The following is a 7,592-nucleotide window of genomic DNA, read 5'->3' on the forward strand; positions in this document are numbered from 1 at the left end:
GTAGTGGAAGAAAGAAATCAGATGGATGATGTAAACAAAGGAAACTCTGAGACTGAGGGACAAGCCCTCTACAATAGTGCTGGAAGAGGCCGAGGAAGAGGCCATGGAAGATCTGGTTCAGCTAGAACCAACAACAATAGGTTACAAGTGGAAGAAACAACATTAGAGGTAGGGGGAGCAATCGAGGTAGAGGTAAGCAAACTCATTTGAATGATGATGGTTGTTGGTATTGTGGAAAACCAAGCCATACACAGGTTGAGTGCTATAAAAAGCAAAATGATGAAAAAAGAGGAAAGAGACAACAAAATAATTATGCCTCGACTAGTGAAGACTGTGATAAAGATGGTGCATTTGTGATGCAACATGAAACAACAACAGTGGCTAAATGTTCACAAAGATGCAATGAAGAGTTTATGTGGTATGTAGATTCTGGGGCATCTAATCATATGACAAGACATGCAAACTGGTTTGAAAGTCTAAGAGAACCAGATATTCCTGGCTATGTACAGACAAGTGATAATACTACTCACCAAATAGAGCATGTTGGAGATATCTCATTGTGGAAAGAAAAAGGAAAAACAAAGTATATGTTGAATGTTATGCATGTGCCAAACCTTGCAAAAAATCTGATTTCTGTTGGACAGATAGTAGAGCAAGGAATGCAAGTTAAGTTTAAGCAAAGTGGATGCTTTATAGAGAAACATAGAAAACTTATTGCAAAAGGAAAACGTCAAGGAAGAATGTTTGTGTTAGATGTGGATATGCCTAAAAAGATTACAGCCATGTTTGCAGAAGGAATGAGTGTAATCTCAGATGTGGAAATGTGGCATAAAAGAATCGGTCACATAAGTATGCAAACCTTGAAAAATATGTTCAGGAAAAATGCAGTGGTTGGATGGCCTAAGTTGAAAGATTGTGAGATGAGCAAAATATGTGAAGCATGCCAATATGGAAAGCAAAACAGGTTGCCTTTTCCTCATGAAAGACATGTAAGCAAAAATTTGTTGGATTTGGTACATACGGATGTATGGGGACCAACAAAAAATGCATCAATTAGTGGATGTAAGTTTTATGTAACATTTATTGATGATTGCTTAAGGAAAACATGGGTTTACTTCATGAAAGAAAAAAGTGAAGTATTGGTTTGCTTCTGTAAGTTTAAATGCATGGTAGAAAAGCAGGTCGGAACTAGAATAAAATGTTTAAGATCTTATGGAGGAGGAGAGTACTTCTTCTCAAATGAATTTTCTGATTTTCTATGCAATCAAGGAATAAGGAGACATTTTACATGTAGATATACTCCACAACAAAATGGAGTTGCTGAGAGGAAAAACAGAACTTTGGTGAACATAGCGAGGGCTTTAATGACAGAAAAAAATATGCCATTGTATTACTAGGCAGAAGTTGTAAACACAACAAATTATATTCTAAATAGATGTATAACATCTGGAGTACATGAAGTAACTCCTGAAGAATATTTCTATGGCAAAAAGCTGAGTTTAGGATACTTAAAAGTGTTTGAATGCCTTACCTATGTTCATGTACCTGTTGAAGTAAGAAGTAAGCTTGATCCAAAAGCGGAAAAATGTGTTCTTGTTGGATATTTAAAGGAGCAAAAAGGGTATAGATGTTGTAACCCTTTGACAAAAAAGATTATGGTAAGCCGTGATGTAATATTTGATGAGTTGGGCAGCTGGTACAACCCAAAAGAGAATGTAGAAACTAATGAAGACAGTGAAAATGAAGACAGAGAAAAATCTAAAAATGGAAGAGATTGCCATGAAAATGGAAGCAATGTTGGACAGCAAAGTTCAACATCAATGGAATGTACTGGACCATCTGGAAGCTCATGTAGTAAATCTGAATCTAATGCATGGAGTGGAAAAAATGCAAGACACAAAAAATATGATGATAAAAAGGGAAAACAAAAAATGCTAGAATAGGAAATGATTGATGATGGGTCTAGAAACATGGAAGATGTAGATTCAGATACATCATTGGATGATGAGCTTGGTATAGGATCCTTGAAAATCTCTAGTATGGAAAAAGCAATGAAGGATGCAAATCAAAAACTAAGAAGATCAAATAGAGAGAAAAAGACTGTTGAAAGATTTGGCTATGACACATATATGGCTATGCATTATGCATACATGTCTAAAGTGGTACAAATCCCTAATCCAAATAGTTTTGATGAAGCAAAATCTAATAAGAAATGGGTGAATGCAATGCAAGAAGAAATAGAGGCATTGGTTGAAAACAAAACATGGGATTTGGTAAAGTTATCGAAAGGAAAAAATGTTGTAGGTTGCAAATGGGTCTACAAGACAAAGCATGATTCCAATGGTAATGTTAGTAGACATAAAGCAAGACTTGTGGCAAAGGGATATGCCCAAATGCAAGGTATTGCTTATGATGAAACATTTGCACCGGTTGCAAAAATGGCAACCTTGAGAACACTACTTGCTGTGAGTGTAGCCAAAAGATGGGTTTTGCACCATATGGATGTAAATAATGCTTTTTTACATGGTAACTTGGAAGAGGTCAACCACCAGGCTTTGAAGATAAGAAGCATCCAGAATATGTATGTAGGCTGAAAAAGGCTCTCTATGGATTGAAACAAGCACCAAGGGCATGGCATAAAGAACTTTCAAAATCTCTGAAAAAACTTGCTTTTAAAATGTCAAAGGTTGATCCATCATTGTATGTAAAAAGGATAAATGATTGCATTGTTGTTATTTTGATTTATGTTGATGATTTAATCATTGGCGGTGATTCCATGGATGAAATAAGCAAGCTGAAAAAAAATCTTGAAATGCAATTTCATATGAAAGACTTGGGAGAGTTGAGATACTTTCTTGGCATTGAGATGATTAGATCTGAAAGTGGTATATATATGTTGCAAAAACAGTATGCAACAACTATTTTGAAGAAGTGTGGTAATCTTGGATGCAAACCTATTGGTGTACCACTAGATAAGAACTACAAATTGATGGCTGATTTGGGAGCCAAAAAAGAAGATGTAAACATGTACAAGTCTATGGTGGGCAGCCTCATATATTTGACTATAACAAGACCTGATTTGAGTTATGTTGTTGGATTAGTCAGCCAGTTTATGCAACAGCCAACAAAGCCACACTTGGACTACATAAGAAGAATTTTGAGGTATGTAAAAGCTACTCAAAATTATGGATTGTTTTACATGGTTGATTTGAACATAAAGCTGGAAGGATATAGAGATGTTGATTGGGTTGGAAGCCAAATTGACAGAAGATCCACAAGTAGATATATGTTTACAATAGGAAGTGCAATTATTTCATGGAGTAGCAAGAAACAAGCTATTGTTGCACTATCAAGTACTGAAGCTAGATATAGAGGAGCTACAATAGCTACCTGTGAAGAGGTATGGATTAGAATATTGCTTTTTGATTTGGGAGAGTATATAGATGGTGCAGTCACAATTTGGTGTGACAATATGAGCAGCATTCAACTGGCAAAAAACCCAGTGTTCCATGCAAGAACAAAGCACATTGAAGTGCATTATCACTTTGTTAGAGAAAAAGTGATTGATGGAGAAGTGGATATGTTGTATGTAAGTACAAATCAACAAGTGGTTGATATTCTTACGAAGGGATTGAGCATGGAAAAACATACACAATTTAGAGACATGATGGGAGTTATAACCATCGGCATGGTAGTTGAAAAGCATGAAGAAAAGAAGATTGAACATGACCCCAAGAAAGAATAAGTTGAGCTTGAGGGGGAGTGTTGAGAAGCAAGCTCAAAAAAGGTATGTGATGCTTATTGAGAAATAAGCTATAGTAGTTATTAGCTAATTAGCTACTAGTGGACATAAAGGTGAAACAGTTATTTAGCTATGCACAACTATTTAGCTACAAATAGCTAATTAGCTACTGGCAGCTATTTAGCTGCATATATAAGTCACTTATAACGTAGGTAAAAAGTGTAGTAAGTAGAAGAAGAGTAAGAATGAGAGTAGTGCAGTGAGAGCGAGTTGAGCTCTGTGTGTAATGAAGTAGAAGCTTTTGAATTGTGCGGAGGTAAGTCTCTTTCCCCCTTCCCTTTCTGTCTTGAGCACTCAACGATCCAACACATCACGATCTGTTGTGCACACAGAAGAGTTGTAGCGCCTTCGTAACAAGTTCGACTCCTACATCAGGTAGGTTGGATACCATCGATCCGACTCCAACCCATGTATGTATGTTCGGCAACTGGTCGATGAGTTTGGGATTTATCTAATCCTATATGTCGACGACATGTTGATTGCAGGAAGTGATCAAGAAGAAATTGGAAAGTTGAAGCGGAGTCTTCACGACAAGTTCGCGATGAAGGAACTCGGACAAGCCCATCACATACTAGGCATGAGGATCGAGCGAAATCGGATGACCAAGACTCCTCCGACTCTCCCAGTCCGACTATATCCGGAAGGTGCTGAGGCGCTTCAACATGTAGAATGCGAAGCTAGCACCAACACCACTTCCGACGTCGATCCGACTATTGGACAGAGACTCTCCTTCAACAGAGAAGGAGAGAGAGCTTAATGGAAAGATGCCCTACGCATCGGCCGTAGGAAGTATCATGTACGCAATGGTGGCAACCCGACCTGACCTAGCCTAAACCATAGGAGTGATCAGCCGGTATATGTCAAACCCAGGACGAAAGCATTGGGAGACCATCAAGCACATCTTCAGGTACTTGAGAGGGACCGAAGATACACAACTGACTTTCGGTTTGACAACCTAAGCTGAAGTCGAAGTCTACACTGACTTCGACTATGCCGGAAATACGAACAATTAGAAGTCAACATCATGTTATATTTCCACCTATGGTGGCAATGTGATATCATGGAGGTCGAAGCTTCAAGAGTGCACGGCCCTATCGACCACAGAGGCCGAGTACATAGCAGCATCGAAGGAAGCGAAGGAAGCGATCTAGTTGAACCGATTGTCTACCAACTTCTCATCTACAAGCCGAATCGATCGACCAGTGCCAACCATCTATTGCAACTCACAAAGCACAATTCACCTCATTAACAATCCCGTCTATCACCCAAAGACGAAGCGCATTGAGGTACGGTAATCCGGGAGCTCATAACTGAGAAGAGGCTCGAAGTCCGAAAGATCGACACCGAGGTGAACATCGCTGATTGCCTGACGAAGCCACTCCTAGAGCAACGCTTCGGAGCACTAAGGACAAATATGGGACTACGACAAGCAACCGAGCAGAAGAAAGCTGAACGAAGGGTAGAAGGTAAGAGTCGATTGAATCAATCATGATAATGAGCCATGCTAGACTCGACACGGATCTCACCTACATCGACTCGACTATATGCCGACCAACGTGTAACATAAATTTAGATTATTGTTGTAATCTAGGTTTACAAGGGAGACAACCCCAAACACATGTACATGTAATGTAGGAAAGAGTAGTCCTTTTATGGGGGAGTTTGTTAGCATAAAAAGCCGACTCCTTCCACTTTGTATCCTAGTGTGAGTTCGCCCATATAGTTAGGGCTTAATATATAAGCGATAACCTAACGTTGTCGTGAAGATCCATCACTATGTGCAGATCGTGAGGCGGAACCGCGGGGGTTCTGGACCGGAAGGACTCGAAGCACGCACTAGCTTTAACGAGAAAGGATTTAAGACAGTTTGAGGGAGAGAGATTGAGATGGCGAGAGAGAGAGTGAGAGTGAGAGAGATAAGATCGAACTTTTAACTTTAGATTTGAGAGACAAGATATATCATCAATTGGAGAACGAATTTTTCTTCTTCTTAAATTCTTGAATCATACATAACATACCTTTGATCTTTTTCATCCATCCTTTTATAGATGCTCCCATGCATATGATACATGCGAGGGTACAAGACATGCATACAATGCATGGAATGCATGTGATGCATGTTTGCCATTTGGCGCTCATGCATCACATGTCACTGAATCAAGCTCTAATATGAGAATTTACATGTAAAATTATAATGATAAGAAAAACATTTCTAAGGAAATGTTGTAGCCTAGTGATAAGTCTATAGACTCTCAATGTGGAGGTGCAAGGATCAAGTCTTCATTTGTACTCCTTTTGAATATACATATTATTAATGTTTTTTTTTTTACAAGGCGTTTCTCCGTCCGGTCGTCGTTTCACCAGCTCCGTCGGTCGCCGGTCGCTGTCGGTTACCGCCGTCATCGGATCTGTCCAAAACACATAGCTATATGCATTTCACTACATCCATTTATTAAGTCATGCAACTTAACCTTTCTATGCTCCACACAAAGATAATAGCTTTTGCTCTGCCTTATATATGGTGGAATCTTTATTTGTCCTATCTATGTGGGACATCACATTGTTTTCTTTTCTTCTTTGCAAACTTTATACCCACATAACTTGACACTTAGGTGTCTGTTTCTTACGTAGTAAAGTGTATTTAGAAGTTCTTCAAGACCTCCATCTTTTTGTACCAAGATATTAAACTTATTTAAAATAGTATCTTTACTATTATTTTTCTATATTTCGTGAGAAGAACCACACTCGATTTCGTATGTTCCTTACAAGTTTCACACTGTCGCCGAAAATCTTCACGACAACGTTGTAAAGTAAGCATCACTTGATCATTCTTGTACAGAGTCTCTGAGAAAGAGAGAGAGAGAGAGAGAGAGAGAGAGAGAACAGAAATAAAGAGAGCTTCTATTAAAGCTTCATCTGTGTATCTAACATCTGTCTATATCTTCTTGCCCTCCTTCTGTGTTGTTTGCTGAGCACACTTGACAAATCCTCACATACGTTTCCGCGCATATCTGTAATTCACTTGATTCCATTCGGGAGCATATTGAGACCGATACATTCGCCTAAGAGATTTTGAACCATATTATCCCAAATCGTGCTTCCAGGTCCCAATCTCAAAACCCTCTTTAGACTACACCTAGTTCAGTTGGCATGATGGTTTACTTTTTCAACAAACTCTCTTGTATGTATTGGACGGTCTTCTCGACTCGAAGTCGTGCAACAATGTCATGACACACCAATGGCTGGACATTTCGACATCCACAAGACTTTTGAGTTTATTTCTCTCTGATATTGGTGGTCACGGCTTCGCCATTTTGTTACGGATTATGTTCGTAGTTGTGATATATGTTGTCGATCATCCATATGGCTTATTACAGCCAATGCCTATTCCTAAGAACCCATGGAAATCTATTTCCTTGGACTTTATTACGAATCTTCCACCTTCCAAGCGTTTTGATTCTATTCTCACGGTAGTAGATCGTTTTACAAAGATGGCGCATTTCCTTCCATGCAACTAGCCAAGAGACAACCAATTTACTCATGCGGGAGGTGTTTAACCATCATGGTCTTCCAGTTGATATTATCGGTGATCAGGGCCCCCAATTCATCTCAAAATTTTGGTGGCACATGTTCAAACTCTTACATACTTCTTGTAAACTCTCTTCCGACTACCATCCAAAGACTAATGGGTAGAGTGAGCGCACCAACCAAACAGTCGAACAATATCTTCGTTGTTTTGTCAACTATCAACAAGATGATTGGGTTGATCTATTACATTTGGCAGAATTTG

Source organism: Azolla caroliniana, unplaced genomic scaffold, assembly GCF_043228905.1.
Source record: "Azolla caroliniana isolate FFs.n. ecotype wild unplaced genomic scaffold, voAzoCaro1.0.p SCAF_10, whole genome shotgun sequence".
Classification (NCBI taxonomy): Eukaryota; Viridiplantae; Streptophyta; class Polypodiopsida; order Salviniales; family Salviniaceae; genus Azolla; species Azolla caroliniana.